We start from the raw sequence: 16,368 nt of genomic DNA, 5'->3' as shown, positions 1-16,368 counted from the left end.
CCATATGAGAGTGCTGCTTTGAGTCCCAGCTGCTGTGCTGTTGATCCAGCTCCCTGCTAATGGTCTGATAGTCCAAGTGCTTGGGTCCCTGCCACCCATGTGGGAAATGGATGGAGCTCCTGGCTTCAGACCAGACCAGCCCTGGCTGTTGCAACTGTGGCACTTGGGAATGAACCAACAGGGGAAATCTCTGGCCTTTTTTTTTCCACTCTGCCTTTCAAAGAAAGAAGGAAGGGACAGACTTAAGCATTGGCAGTAGGGCCCAGACACCCACCCATCCCAGACAATTCTTAATGGGTTTGGTGAAAACCTAGGATACTACCAGTCTTGCTTTGCTCTTAAGTACTAGTTAGGTGCCCGTGGTGTGGCACAGTGGGTTACGGCCCACTTGGAATGCTGGCATCACATGGGTGCCAGTCCCTGCCACTTCCCTTACAATCTAGCTCTCTGCTAATGCACTGGGAAAGCAGTGGAAGATGACCCAAGTACTAGATGATAGGGCCCTAACCACACATGTGAGAGACCAAGGTGGAGTTCTAGGCTCCTAGCTATTTGGAGAGTGAACCAGTGGGTGGAAGATTTCTCTGTAAAACAAAAAGACGTACAAGCTTCTGTCTGCTTTTTAAGACTTATTTTAGTTGATTACATACAGGGAGGGAACCAGAACTTTATCCACTAGTTCATTTGCCAAATGGCCACACTGGGCCAGGTAAACCAGGAGCTTTTTGGGAGGAACCCAAGCATTGGGCTGTCTTCTGCTTTCTTAGGTGCATTAATGGAGCTGGATTGTAAGTGGAGCAGCTAGACTAAACCTCTGACTATGGGATCCCAGCACTGAATGCCACAGCTTAACCCACTGCACCACAGCACTGGCCCCAATTTTTATTTTGGAAAGGCAGAGAGCCAGTTTATATCTTCCATCTGTTTACTAAACAGGAACTCTTTGTTACATGCATAGCAGGGATCCAAGTACATAAGCTATTATCTGCCTTCCAGGATGTACATTAGCAGGAAGCTTGATCTGATCAGAGGAGCTGAGATTCAGTCCAGGCCCTGTGATGTCTCCAAAACAGCATTTTATCCTCTGAACCCAACAACTGCCCCGTGTGTCTTCTGAAATGAAAAATGTCAGTAATATTGGGTGATTGAATGATTTCATTTGTGAGAGGAATCTGTTCTTTTATCATTTGAAAGAGTGACATGCTGCTGGTTCACTCCCCAACAGTGGGAGCTGAGCCAGGAACTCCATCCAGTTTTCCCGTGGGGGTTTCAGGACTAAAGCACTGGAGTCATCCCTGGAAGTATAGGAAACTGGGTTGGAAGTGGAGGTGTGACCTGATGCCAGACATTCAGACCTGTATGGGATGCAAGTGTCCCAAACTGCAGCTTAACCTGCTGTGCCACGAAATTTGTTATGAGAAGCAGAAACTTGCTCCTTCATTTCCTAAATTCCTGCAACAGTGGGAGCTGGGCCAGGCCCAGAACTCAGTCAAGGCCTCCCATGTAGATGGCACAGCCGCTTCTCAGCATCCACACTGAGAGCGGAGTTGGGGCTGAAACCCAGACACTGACGTGGGAATGCAGACTAAAATATTCACTTTTATGTTTTGTTTGAAAGGCATAACGATGTTTCCTATCTGCTTGTTTGCCTCAGAGCCTGGAATTCCATCTAGGTCTTCCATGTGAGAGGAACGAGCCCAAGCCCTTAAGCCATCACCTGCTGCCTCCTGTGTGTGGCAGGGACCTTTCATAATCAGCAACCCAGTCTCATAACTGTGCCATGATTACAAGATAAATAGAGTTAAGATTATTGGCAACCAAGTCTGTCAACCAGTGTTCTTTCTCTGACTTCATGAGCTTCCTAATTCTCATTCCCTATGTCTTCAGCCCTGTTTGATCTTGAACCCAGCACTGTACCAAAGTTACAGGGTTCTAATCAACCAAGGGGTCCATCATCAGATGAATGAATAAAGAAAATGGTATATACATATAATGAAATATTGTTCAGCTATGAAAGAAGCAGAATGGCTGCAACCGGAGGACATGTTGAATGGAATAAGCCAGAAACAGAAAAACATTGCATCTTCTGCCTTATGTAATGGGCCTATAATTTAAAAGAAATTCTAGGGTTCTTTGTGATAATGTGGATTCTTAGGTCCCAACCAAGAGTTCTGATTTTGATTACTTGATACCAGTCGTTCCTCGGGTGTGGTCCTTCCATGAGCAGCATCAATCTCACATAGGAACTTTGAAAACCTAAATTCGGCATTGCCTAACAGACCCACTCAATTCAAAACTTGGGAGGGCAGGGATTCAACAGCCTGTCCAGCGCTCTGGGTGACTCGGTGGTAGGAAAGTTTCATAGCCAGTGTTTCAGGTGTAAGTGCAGATTCTGATGCAGTTGATCCTGACAAGATACCACCCTTGTCTAGTGTGACATTCATGAAGGGGATGTTCTAGATCGCCACAGACTGACACGGTAAGTACTAGCCACTTAGTTACTGAAGGTCTAAAGTACTGGTTAGTGAGACTGAGGAAGTAGCAGTGGCCATTGGGAGGTGAACCAATGGTAAAAGGAAGACCTTTCTCTGTCTCTCTCTCTCTGTCCATTCTGCCTGTCAAAAAACTGGAAAAAAAAAAAAAACCTGGAGGAGAGGGAGAGACAGGGGTATTCCATCCACTGGTTCACTCCTCAGATGGCCACACTGGGTGGGACTGAGCCAGGCTGAAGCCAGGAGTCTAGAACTTGAGTCTCCAAGGGGCCCAAACTTGTGTTCATACGGGATGCCAATGTCACAGGTGGTGGCTTAACTCACTGTGCCAAAGCACCAGCCGCCTCTGAGTTTATTTTATTTGGAAGGTTCTACTTGACTGGTTAGCTCCCCCATAGGCCAGGGGCTACCAGGGGTGGGCCAAGGCCCGAGGGTAGATCCAGTTCCTACATGGGTGGCAGGAGCACAATTACTTGAGCCATTTCTGCTGCCTTCCAAGGGCTGTATTAGCAAGGAGCCAGAGGTGGGCATGGGATCCAGGCATAGGGAACACAGATACCCTAATCCAGTGTCTTAACTGCTCGGCCAAATGCATCCCCCAGTAGTGAAGATTTTATAAGATTCTTAGGTGGTTCTTGGACCACTCATTGACAATACAATTCATGCGTTAATTCCTTTAAGAGTTCGTTTGAAAGAGCAACATAAATCTTCCACCCACTGGGTCACCTCCCAGATGGCCACATGAGACAGGGCTGGGCCAAGCCGAATCCAGGGTCCCACAGGGACACAGAGTCCCAAACACTTGGGCCATCTTCCAGTGCTTTCCCAGGTGCAGTAGCAGGAACCTGCATCAGAGAAGCATACTAGCTGGTACTTAAACTGGGCTCCAATATGGGATGACTGTCACAAGTGCATCTGCTACACCACAATGCTGGCTCCTAAAACATTTTTTAATGTCTGTTCATGTATTTTTTTGAAAGGCAGAACAACAGAGAGAAACAATGATCTCTCGAGCTGGGGCTGGGTCAGGCTGAAGCCAGGAATCAGGGACTCGAGGTCTCACACATGTTCCACAGGGACTCAAGTACTTGAGCCATCACCTATTGCCTCCCAGGAGCCGGGAACTCCTTCCGGGGGTCTCCCACATGAGTGCAGGGCCTAAGAACTTGGCCATCCTCTACTGCTTTCCCAGGCCACATCAGACAGCTGTATCAGAAGTGAAGCAACCAAGACCAGATTTATTTATTTATTTGAAAGAGTTACAACCTGTGGCGCCAGCACCAGTTCTAGTCCCGGTCGGGGCGCCGGATTCTGTCCCAGTTGTTCCTCTTCCAGTTCAGCTCTCTGCTGTGGCCCGGGAAGGCAGTGGAGGATGGCTCAGGTGCTTGGGCCCTGCACCCACACAGAGACCAGAAGAAGCACCTGGCTCCTGGTTTCGGATCAGCGCGGTGTGCTGGCCGCAGTGGCCATTGGGAGGTGAACCAAAGGAAAATGGAAGACCTTTCTCTCTGTCTCTCTCTCTCACTGTCCACTCTGCCTGTCAAGAGAGAGAAGCGAGAGAGAGGTCTTTGATCCGCTGGTGCACGCCTCAATTGACTGCAATGGCTGGAGCTATATGAGTCAGGAGCCAGGAGCAGGGGCCTAAGGACTTGGGCCATCCTCCACCGCTTTCCTAGGCCACAGCAGAGAGCTGGATCGGAGAAAGAGCAACTGGGACTTGAACTGGCACCCATATGGGATGCTGGCACTGCAGGCGGTGGCTTTACCCTCTATGCAACAGCACTGGCCTCCCGGGGTGCGTTTTGTCTAGGACCTAGAGCCAGGGCTGTATCTCAGGCTCTCACATATGAGATACAGGATCCTAAGCCCCCCTAATTACAGCATTTTTTTTTTTTTAAATAACTTGGTATCAACACCAATCCGAAACCAGGAGCCAGGAGCTTCTTCCAGGTCTCCCGTGTGGGTGCAGGAGCCCAGGAACTTGGGCCATCTTCTGCTTTCCTAGGCCACAGCAGAGAGCTGGATGAGAAGCAGAGCAACCAGGACTCGAACCGGTGCCCATATGGGAAGCTTGCACTGCAGGTGGTGGCTTTACCTGCTATGCCACAGCGCTGGCCCCTAGTTACAGCATTTAACAACATGGCATTTGAAGAGCACTTACTCATTTAAAAAAAAAATATTTATTTATTTGTAAGTCAGAGTTACACAGAGAGAAGAGAGGCAGAGAGAGAGAGAGAGGTCTTCCATCCAATGGTTCACTCCCCAGGATAGCCGCAACGGCTGAAACTATGCTGTTCCGAAGCCAGGAGCCAGCAGCTTCTTCCAGGTCTCCCATGCAGGTGCAGGGGCCGAAGGACTTGAGCCATCTTCTGCTGCTTTTCCAGGCCACAGCAGAGAGCTGGATCAGAAGTGGAGTAACCGGGTCTTCACCCAGTGCCCCTATGGGATGCTGGCACTTCAGGCTAGGGCATTAACCCACTGCGCCACAGTGCCGGCCCCATAGCACTTAGTCATTATTACAAGCCAATGGAAAACAAATGGCATTTGAAGGCAAAATATAAGGAGTAATTGAAAAAATACAAGTGGACAATCAATGTGGAAAAAAATACTATTAGTAGCAATTAAGGAAAACACAACCTAAGTCAATAATTTCATTATATTAGCCACACCTTTAAAAAAAAAAAAGTTTTGGCAAGGTAGTCCGGCGCTGTGGCACAGCCAGTAAAGCTGCCACCTGGAGTGCTGCATCCCATATGGGCGCTGGTTCAAGGCCCGACTGCTCCACTTCCCATCCTACTCTCTGGCTCCTGATCTGCACAACTCCGGCCTTTGCGGCCATCTGGGGAGTGAACCATCAGGATGAAAGATCTCTCTCTTTCTCTGCCTCTGCCTCTGCCTCTTTGTAACTTTGCCTTTCAAATAAATAAAAACTTTTTTTTTTTTTTTTTGACAGGCAGAGTTAGAAAGGTCTTCCTTCTGTTAGTTCACCCCCCGGTGTGCTGCAGATCTGAAGCCAGAAGCTAGGTGCTTCCTCCTGGTCTCCCAGGGGGTGCAGGGTCCAAGGACCTGGGCCATCCTCCACTACCTTCCCGGGCCACGGCAGAGAGCTGGACTGGAAGAGGAGCAACCGGGACAGAATCTGGCACCCCGACCGGGGCTAGAACCCGGGGTGCCGGTGCCACAGGCAGAGGATTAGCCCAGTGAGCCGCGGCAATGGCCAATATATACATCTTACAAAAAAAAAAAAAGTTTTGGCAAGGATGCTGGTAAATTAGCAGGAGGGTTTTAGAAGGCAATTTGGCAAAATCTCATATAGGTGAATATTTGAATACATGGATTTCAAGTTTTTTATTGTTTTTTGTTTTTATCAAAATAAATATCTTGGGTTGGGTGTTAGGTATAGTGGTTAAGACACTTTGAGGGGCTGGCGCTGTGGCATAGTGGGTGAGGCTGCCTTCTGCAGTGTTGGCATCCCAAATGGGCAAGTCCTGGCTGTTCCACTTCCGATCCAGCTCTCTGCTATGGCCTGGGAAAGCAGTAGAAGATGACCCAAGTCTTTGGGCCCCTGCACCCACGTGGGAGACCCTGAAGAAGCTCCTGACTTTGGATAGCCCAGCTCCAGCTGCTGTGGCCATTTGGTGAGTGAACCAGCAGATGGAAGATCTCTCTCTCTCCTCCTCTGCCTCTGCCTCTGCCTCTCTGTAACTCTGTCTTTCAAATAAATAAATCTTAAAAAAATAAAAATAAAAAAGCTTAGAGACATTGGTATCCCATATTGGAGTGCCTAGGTTTGGGTCCTGGCCCTGCCCCGATGGCAGCTTCCTGCTAATGCAGAGACCCTGGGAGGGAGTGGTGATGGTTGAAGTGTTTGCGTCCCTGCCACCCACAGGGGAAACCCATATTAAGTTCCTGGCTCCATTTGGCCCAGACTCAGATGTTGCAGTCATTTGGGTAGTGGTTCAGCTGATGAAACATCTCTGTCTTTCAATAAATAATTATTTTAAATCTTTTTCATTCCTTTTTCTTTGAACTTTTTGAAGAACCCTCGTACTTTAGGCCAGTATTTTATTTTTGGAACCAGTATTAGCTGGTACAGACAATCCTGTAACATTAGATTTTTCTTTTTTGCTTCAGTACCATGTGGACTAGCCATATGAGATAACCCCAAGTGGCGATTTTGTAAAAAAAAAAAAAAAATTGTTTGAAGGGCAGAGTAACAGAGACAAAGGTGGGAAGAGAGAGAGAGATTTTGGTTCATCTGCTGGTTAGCTCCCCAAATGGCCACGACAGTAGGATCTGGGCGAAACCAAAGCGACAAGCCAGGAATTACATCCAGATCTTACATGTGGGTGGCAGGACCCCAGATGTTTCGGTCATCATCTGCTGCCTCCCAAGTACACCAGCTGGAAGCTGGATCTGAAGCTTGAAGCACCTGGGACTGGAATCAGGTACTCCCATGTAGGATGTGGGTACCCACTGCACAACGCCCACAGTGCAAATGACTTTTAATGAAATGAAGGAAGTTATGGCCTGATCCGACTATGGCATACTAAGCAGTCTTGATCAGTAAACTAAAATGGACTGATACAGAAAGTTCTCCTAAACACAAGTATCAGAAAACCTACATTGCCTATAGGATGCTTTAATTGAGATTATTAATTTGGGGCCAGTGCTGTGGCGCAGTAGGCTAATCCTCCGCCTGTGGCACCAGCATCTCATATGGGTGCAGGTTCTAGTCCCGGCTGTTCCTTTTCCAATCCAGCTCTCTGCTGTGGCCTGAGAAAGCAGTGGAAGATGGCCCAAGTGCTTGTACCCCTGCACCCACTTGGGAGTCCAGCTCCTAGCTTCGGGTCGGCACAGCACCAGCCGTTGCGGCCATTGGGAGTGAACCAACGGATGGAAGACATTTCTGTCTCTCCCTCTTACTGTTTGTAACTCTATCTCTCAAATAAATAAATAAATAATCTTTTTTTTTTAATTTTTATTTTTTTGACAGGCAGAGTGGACAGAGAGAGACAGAGAGAAAGGTCTTCCTTTGCTGTTGGTTCACCCTCCCATGGCCTCCGCGGCTGGCGCACCACGCTGATCTGATGGCAGGAGCCAGGTGCTTTTCCTGGTCTCCCATGGGGTGCAGGGGCCAAGCACTTGGGCCATCCTCCACTGCACTCCCGGGCCACAGCAGAGAGCTGGCCTGGAAGAGGGGCAACCGGGACAGAATCCGGCGCCCCGACCAGGACTAGAACCCGGTGTGCTGGCGCTGCAAGGCAGAGGATTAGCCTAGTGAGCTGCGGCGCCAGCCCAATAAATAATCTTTTAAAAAAGAGATTATTAATTTGTTTTGGGAGACAGAGAGCGAGCTTCCATCGCTAGTTCACTCCTCAAAAGCCTGAACAGTCCAGGGCTGGGCCAGGCCAACTCAGAGCCAGGACTCCATCCAGGTCTCCTACATGGGTGGCAGGGACCCAACTACTTGAGCCATCACCTGCTGCCTCCCAGAATGTACATCATAAAGTTGTTACTGGGAGTGGAACCAGAATTGAGACCCAGGCAGTCTGATAGGGTAGGGGTGTGGACATCCTAACCATTTTAAACGCCAGGCCAAATGCTTCATTGAGTGTTTTTTAAAAGTGGGAATATATGTTCAACTCCATGAAGTGACTAGAAAGTAAATCGGCTGTATGTAAAATGCTTTTTCAGTAGTTACTTCTGGGCAAGGAAGTGAGATTTGGGGGGTAATAGTGAAAGGACGCATACCCTACCATGTACAGTTAGTATGTTCATGTATTACATGTGTAATAATAAATAATTCCCCAAAACTGTGGCCTAAGAAGGAAGTATCAGGAGCAAGCATTGTGTTGTAGGGGGCTAAGCCCCTGCTGGGGGCACCTGCGTGCCATGGTGGAATGCTGGTTTGAGTCCTGGCTCCTCTGCTTCCAATCCAGCTTCCTGCTAATGTCCACCCTGGAAGGCAGTGTCCTTGCCACCCATGTGGGAGACTTAAATGGAGCTCCTGGCTCCTGACTTGAGTCTGTCCTAGTCCTGGTTGTTAGGGGCATTTGGGGAGTGCGCTAGGGGATAGAAGCGCTCTCTGTCTCTCCACTCTCTCACTCTTTCAAATAAATAATAAAAATTTAAAATTTTTTTAAGGAAGGAGTATCAGATGTCTGAGGTAGAGCATTTCAGGAGGAGTGGGAAAGGAGCAGGCTGCTTAAGTGAAATGTGATCGGAATTGAAGAGGCTAGAAGCTAGAGTATGAGTGGGTTACACGGCCTCTCCTCCTCGGGGCTCTGTTTTCCACGTGTTCAGTGAACCTGTCAGCCAGTAATTGCTGTGTCTTAATGACCCTCTTTCAAAGGTCACCGGTAGCCTAATGCTTCCTCGCAGTGCCCTGTCTTCCCCTCACTTTATCTCGTTCTGGGGGCATTGCACCGTCTCACATCGATAGAAGAAGGCTGAGAACAGTAAAGTACTTTGAGAGAGATAGTATTGATGTAGCTTATTATGGTATACTATGATAGTGTTGTTCCAACTGTTCCTGTGCCTCACTTGCAAGTTGAGCTTGGAGGAATGCAGGGGGATGATCAGCGTGGAGGAGTTGGTGCAAAGTGAATTTTTACCTTTTTTAAAATTAATTAATTAATTAATTTTTTGACAGGCAGAGTGGATAGTGAGAGAGGGAGAGACAGAGAGAAAGGCCTTCCTTTTCTGTTGGTTCATCCCACAATGGCCGCCACGGGCGGTGCACTGTGGCCTGTACACTGTGGACCGGTGTGCTGCGCTGATCCAAAGCCAGGAGCCAGGTGCTTCTCCTGGTCTCCCATGCGGGTGCAGGGCCCAAGCACTTGGGCCATCCTCCACTGCACTCCCGGGCCACAGCAGAGAGCTGGACAGGAAGAGGAATGACAGGGACAGAATTCTGCGCCCCTACTGGGACTAGAACCTGGTGTTCCAGCGCCACAGGCGGAGGATTAGCCTAGTGAGCCGTGGTGCCGGCTGAATTTTCACCTTAAGATAAAATTGGGAGGCCGGCGCCGCGGCTCACTAGGCTAATCCTCCGCCTAGCGGCGCCGGCACACCGGGTTCTAGTCCTGGTCGGGGCACCGGATTCTGTCCCGGTTGCCCCTCTTCCAGGCCAGCCCTCTGCTGTGGCCAGGGGGTGCAGTGGAGGATGGCCCAGGTGCTTGGGCCCTGCACCCCATGGGAGACCAGGAAAAGCACCTGGCTCCTGGCTCCTGCCATCGGATCAGCGCGGTGCACCGGCCGCAGCGCGCCGGCCGCGGCGGCCATTGGAGGGTGAACCAACGGCAAAGGAAGACCTTTCTCTCTGTCTCTCTCTCTCACTGTCCACTCTGCCTGTCAAAAAAAAAAAAAAAAAAAAAGATAAAATTGGGAGACCAGGAGAAGCACCTGGCTCCTGGCTTCGGATCAGCGCGGTGCGCCGACCGCGGCAGCCATTGGAGGGTGAACCAACGGTAAAGGAAGACCTTTCTCTCTGTCTCTCTCTCACTGTCCACTCTGCCTGTAAATAATAATAATAATAATAATAATAATAATAAAATTGGAAAGGTTTTCAGTGATAAATTGCAGGGCACAATCATTTGGAATTAGCTTCAAAAAAGAAGCTACGTCGAGTCTCTGTAGTTCCTGTTGTCTCATGAAAAAAAAATCTTATATTTTACAAGAAATTTAACTCAGACCATTTGAATCTCGATCAATAAATAAGTATAAGTAGTAGGACCAAAACATGTCAGAAGATGACTTCTTTTGTTCCAAAAGCCTGGTAAGGGACCAGTGCTGAGGCTCAGGTTAGGACAGCACCTGGGATGCCAGCATTCCAAAAGAGCGCTGGTTCAAAACCCCACTGCCTGACTTCTGATCCCTGCTAGTCTGCCTGGGGAGGCAGCAGAACTGGCCCAAGTACTTTGGCCCCTGCACCACATGGGAGACCCAGGTGGTGTTCCCGGCTCCTAGCTTTGGCCTGGGTCACCCCTGGCTGTTGCAACCATTTGGGGAATAAACCAGCCAATGGTTCCCTGTCTCTCTGTAACTCTGCCTTTCAAATACATTTTTAAAAAATTTTAAATGGGTCTGGCACTGTGGCACAGCAGGTTAAGCTGCCACCTGCAACACCAGTATCCTATATGGGTGCCTGTTCTAATCCCAGTTGCTCCACTTCCAATCTAGCTCCCTGATAATGTGCCCAGCAAGGCAGCAAAATGCAGCTTAAGCACTTGGGCCTCTGCCACCTATGGGAGAGCTGGTTGGAGTTCCGGGCTCCTGGCTTCAGCGTGACACAGCCCCAGCCATTGTAGCCATTTACGGAATGAACCAGAGGATGGAAGATCTCTCTCTCTCTCTCTTTCTCTCTCTCTTTCTCCCTCTCTGCAACTCTGCCTTTCAAATAAAATAAATAAATCTTTTTAAAAAAATTACAAGAAAAAAAAAAAGTCCGTTAAGGTCTCTCTCAACCTAAGTTAATCAAGCATATTTAATCCTGTTTTAGATGGTATTATTTATAGATAGACCAGGTTATCTGACTTCAGGAGAGGAGAAGAAGAGGTTACAAAGATCACAGACTTGAGTTTGATGGTCTCTCTTTTTGTATTTTTCTTTTCCTTTCTTTTCTTTTTTAAAGATTCACTTACTTTATTTGAAAGTCAGAGTTACAGAGAGAGAGAGAGAGAGAGAGAGAGAGAGAGAGCGAGCTATCTTCTATCTCCTGGTTCACTCCCCAGATGGCTGCAGTAGCCACTGCTGGGCCAGGTTAAAGCCTGGAGACAGGAGCTTCATATGGGTCTCCCATATGGATGGCAGGAGCCCAAGCACTTGGGTCATCTGCTGCTTTTCCTAGGCCAATAGCAGGGAGCTGGATCGGAAATGGAGAAGCCTGGACTCGAACCGGTGCCCTTATGGGATGCTGGCACTGCAGGCATTGGCATTACCTGCTATGCCACAACCACAATGCCAGCCCCTTTTTGTATTCTATTCTTAAAGATTTGTTTGCTTATTTGAAAGGCAGAATGATACAGAGGGCAAGACAAGGAGAGATCTTCCATCTGCTTTTCACTCCCCATAAGGCTACAACAGGCAGGGCTGTGCCAGGCTGAAGCCAGGACTTAGAAACTCCATCTGGATCTCCCAAGTGGGTGTCAGGGTCTCAAGTACTTGAGCCATCACTTGCTGCTTCCCAGGTGTATTAGCAGGGAGCTGGATTGGGAGTAGTGTAGCCAGAACTCTAATATGTGATGATATATCCCAAGTAGCAGCTGAATCACTGTTCCACATTGGCCATCCCATGAGAGTCTCATTCATGGAGAAATAATTATATACATCCTTCTCAGTAACACTGAAAATATTTAGCATTATGATGTGATACAACGAAGAACCCAAATGCCTGAGAAAAGTTAAATTACTTGATAATCTGCTAAGAGAACAAAGACCAGTGTGATCTATTTTAAAAGGTCAGGGGCCAGTGTGTGGCTTAGTGGGCTAAGCCTCCACCTGCGGCACCTGCATCCCTTATGGGTGCTGGTTTATGTCCTGGCTGCCCCTCTTCTGATCCAGCTCTCTGCTATGGCCTGGGAAAGCAGTGGAAGATGGCGCAAGTTCTTGGTCCCTGCACCTTCATGGGAGACCTGGGAGAAGCTCCTGGCTCCTGGCTTCGGATCGGCTCAGCTCTGGCCATTGCGGCCATCTGGGGAGTGAACCAGCAGATGGAAGAACTCTGTCTGTAACTCTACCTCTCAAATAAATAAAATCTTAAAAAAATAAAATAAAAGGTCTTGAGCTTGTTATCTGGAAATTTATGTGATAATCTTTCTGTGTAAATAATTTGATGTTTAATAAAACTTAGTTTGGCCAAAGCCAAAATTACTGATATGAACATAATTTCCAAGTGATATTAGGTCTTTCCAGTCTTGCAGAAAAGAGGGAAGAAGAAGGAAATTTTGGAGCTTCTTGTTGAAATAAAATTATGCTTGTGGCCGGCGCCGCGGCTCAATAGGCTAATCCTCCACCTTGCGGCGCCGGCACACCGGGTTCTAGTCCCGGTCAGGGCGCCAGATTCTGTCCTGGTTGCCCCTCTTCCAGGCCAGCTCTCTGCTGTGGCCCGGGAGTGCAGTGGAGGATGGCCCAAGTCCTTGGGCCCTGCACCCCATGGGAGACCAGGAAAAGCACCTGGCTCCTTGCTTCGGATCAGCGCGATGCGCCAGCTGCAGCGTGCTGGGCCACCGCGGCCATGGGAGGGTGAACCAACAGCAAAGGAAGACCTTTCTCTCTGTCTCTCTCTCACTGTCCACTCTGCCTGTCCCCCAAAAAAAAAAAAAAAAAAAAAAAAAAAAAAAAAAATTACGCTTGTTCTTTTTCAGGTCAGAAACAGCTGAGGCCATAGACAGGAAACAATGAACTAAAAAAGCTTCTTTCGGCTAGGAAGACAAATAAATATTTACTGGTTTGTTTTTAAGATTTATTTATTTGAAGGCTGAGTGACAGAGAGATGGGGACTCGGTGTGTGTGTGGGGGGGATCTTCTATCCACTCGTTCACTCCCTAGATGGCTGCAAACAGCCAAGGCTTGGCTAGGCTGAAGCCAGGAGCCAGGAACTCCGTCTTTGTCTCCCACAGGGCCCACGGATTTGGGTCATCTGCAGAGAGCTGGATCAGAAGTAGAGCAGTGGGGACTTGAACCAGTGCTCTGATATGATGCCAGTGTTGCAGTTGGTCACTGTACCACAGTGCTGGCACCAGAAATATTTATTGCTCCCTTTCCTCTCTCATCTTTTTTTTTTTTTCTTTAAGCAACTGTTTCCATCTAGAATAAAAATATAATAACAAAATATTATTTGACATTTATTCCTTTTTTGAGGGTATTTACATCAAATAAACTTTGCTTACCAAATGTATGAGTTCTTCTAATAGTAAGTGAATAGTAAAAATAACAATAGCAGGGGCAGGCATTTTGGCATAGTGGATAAAGCCACCACATACAACACCAGTATCCCATATGGGCGTGGGTTTGTGTCCTGGCTGATCCATTTCTCATCCAGTTCCTGCTAATGGCCTGGGAAGGCAATGGAAGATGCCTCAAATGTTTAGGCTCCTGCCACCCACGTGGGAGATGCAGATGAAGGTCCTGACTCCTGGTTTCAGCCTGGTTCAGTCTTGACAGTTGTGGCCATCTGGGGAAGAACTGGTGGATGGAAGATCTCTCCTCACCGATTCTTCTGTCTCTGAAACTCTGTGTTTCAAATAAATAATTAAATCTTAAAAAAATCCAATAGCTAACACATTCCTAACAATGGGCCAAACATGGTTTTAAATGCTTCCTTCAGGCACTAATCTGTTTAATTCTGAAAACAATCCTGAGATAATTTCCATTTTATTATTTTCCCTTTTACAGATAAGGAGGTTGATGTATAGGGAAAGTAAATAACTTGCTCAATGACAGATAGACTTTCTTTTTTTTTTTTTTTAAGATTTTTTAATTTATTTTATTTGAGAGGTAGAGTTACAGACAGTGAGAGGGAGAGACAGAGAGAAAGGTCTTCCTTCTGCTGGTTCAGTCCCCAAATGGCTACGATAGTTGGAGCTGCGCCCATCCAAAGCCAGGAGCCAGGAGCTTCTTCTGGGTCTCCCATGTGAGTGCAGGGGCCCAAGGACTTGGGCCATCTTCTACTGCTTTCCCAGGCCATAGCAGAGAGCTGGATTGGAAGTGGAGCAGCTGGGATTAGAACTGGTGCCCATATGGGATGCTGGCACTGCAGGTGGAGGAATAACCTATTGTACCAGGGCACCAGCCCCAAGCTAGATTTTCACCCAGTCCTAGCCCATCTAAGGAACCTTCAGTTATAAGGGTTGAGGGAGGCAACCTTCGCGAAAGACAAAAGGCAAAGACACACATGGGTCTTTATTCAGTGGAAGCCACCTTTCATAATGGAAAGAGCACAGAACTTGAATCCAAAGTGGACATCCTTTTTTTTTTTTTCTTTAAGATTTATTTATTTATTTGAAAGTCAGTGTTACAGAGACAAAGGGCAAGACAGAGAGATATTCCGTCTGCTGATTTACTGCCCAATTTTTCGCAATGACCAGGACTAGGCCAGGCTGAAGCCAGGAGCCAGGAGCTTCATCTGGGTCTCCCACTTGGGTGGCAGGAATCCAAACATTTGGTTCATCTCCTGCTGCTTTTCCTAGGCCAGGCGCCAGATTAGAGGTGGAGCAGCCAGGACTCGAACTGTTATTCCAGCGTCACAGGTGGCAGCTTTACCCACTAAGCCACAACGCCAGCCCCTAAAAGTGGACATCCTTGTTGCAGTCCACTGAAATGGCTTTGATCCCATTCCACCAATAAATGTTTTTGTTTTTTTTTTAATAGTTTTTTTTTTGACAGGTAGAGTTAGACAGTGAGAGAGAGACAGAGAGAAAGGTCTTCCTTCCACTTGTTCACCCCCCAGATGGCTGCCAGGGCCAGCACGCTGCGCCAATCCAAAGCCAGGAGCCAGGTGCTTCCTCCTGTTCTCCCATGCGGGTGCAGGGTCCAAGCACTTGGGCCATCCTCCACTGCCTTCCCGGGTCACAGCAGAGAGCTAGACTGGAAGAGGGGCAACCGGGACAGAATCCGGCGCCCCGACTGGGACTAGAACCTGGGGTGTTGGCGCCGCAGGTGGAGGATTAGCCTAGTGAGCCGTGGCGCTGGCTCGAGAAATGTTTTTTTTGTTTTTTGTTTTTTTTTTTTTTTGTTTTTTGGTTTTTTTTTGACAGGCAGAGTGGACAGTGAGAGAGAGAGACAGAGAGAAAGGTCTTCCTTTGCCGTTGGTTCACCCTCCAATGGCCGCCGCGGCCGGCGCGCTGCGGCTGGCGCACCGCGCTGATCCGATGGCAGGAGCCAGGAGCCAGGTGCTTTTCCTGGTCTCCCATGGGGTGCAGGGCCCAAGCACTTGGGCCATCCTCCATGCACTCCCTGGCCACAGTAGAGAGCTGGCCTGGAAGAGGGGCAACCGGGACAGAATCCGGTGCCCCGACCAGGACTAGAACCCGGTGTGCCGGCGCCGCAAGGCGGAGGATTAGCCTAGTGAGCCGCGGCGCCGGCCCTCGAGAAATGTTTTTTTAAGATTTTTTAGATGTTCTTTATCTAAAAAAAAAAATGTTTTAGGATTTTTATTTTATTTGAAACGAAGAGTTGCAGAGAAAGGGAGAATGAGAGAGACAGACAAAAATTCCATCCTCTGGTCAATCCCCAAATGACTGCAGTGGCCAGGGCTGGGGCAGGCTGAAGCCAGGAGCCAGTCTCATCCAGGGCTCCCACATAATGCAGGGGCTCAGGTACTTGGGTCATAGTCTGCTGCTTTCCCAGGTGCATTAGCAGGGAGCTGGATTGGAAGTGGAGCAGCTGGGACTGGAACTGGTGTTCCAGTACAAGATGCAGGCATCACAGGTGGTAGCTTAACCAGCTATCTCACAGTGCTGGCCTTCAGTCCAAATTTTATAGGAAATGTATCGCTTCTTTCTCTTTGACATTTTCTCTTTGATTCTTTAGTCATTTAAAAATATTTATTTATTTGAAAGGGAGAACTACAGAGATATAGAGAAAACCTTCCATCTGCTGGTTTGCTCCCCAAAGGGTCACAGTAGCTGGGGTTTGACTTGGGACAGGGCTCCCATATGGGTGCCAGGGACCCAAGTACTTGAGCCATCTTCCATTGCTTTCCTAAGGTCATTATCAGGGAGCTGGATCAGAAGCAGAGCAGCCTGGACTTGAACTGGCACTAAGATAGCATGCCAGTGTCCTCAGCAGTGGCTCAATCAGCTGAGCCATAAAGCTGGCCTTCTTCCTTTGATGCCTTTTTTTTTTTTATGATTTATTTTATTTGAAAGGCATA

General features: G+C 48.2%; 1 protein-coding gene across 2 annotated transcripts in view; it reads left to right on the top strand.

Annotated features, from left to right (window-relative positions):
• The window catches only part of ATP5F1B (ATP synthase F1 subunit beta), a 32,846-nt gene that overhangs the window by 9,752 nt on the left and 6,726 nt on the right, over positions 1-16,368 (top strand). The window lies entirely within an intron of this gene.

Source organism: Oryctolagus cuniculus, chromosome 11 (genome assembly GCF_964237555.1).
Source record: "Oryctolagus cuniculus chromosome 11, mOryCun1.1, whole genome shotgun sequence".
In the NCBI taxonomy this organism is placed as follows: Eukaryota; Metazoa; Chordata; class Mammalia; order Lagomorpha; family Leporidae; genus Oryctolagus; species Oryctolagus cuniculus.
Note: the sequence above shows the minus strand (reverse complement) of the source record. Positions and strands in the feature narration are given on the sequence as shown.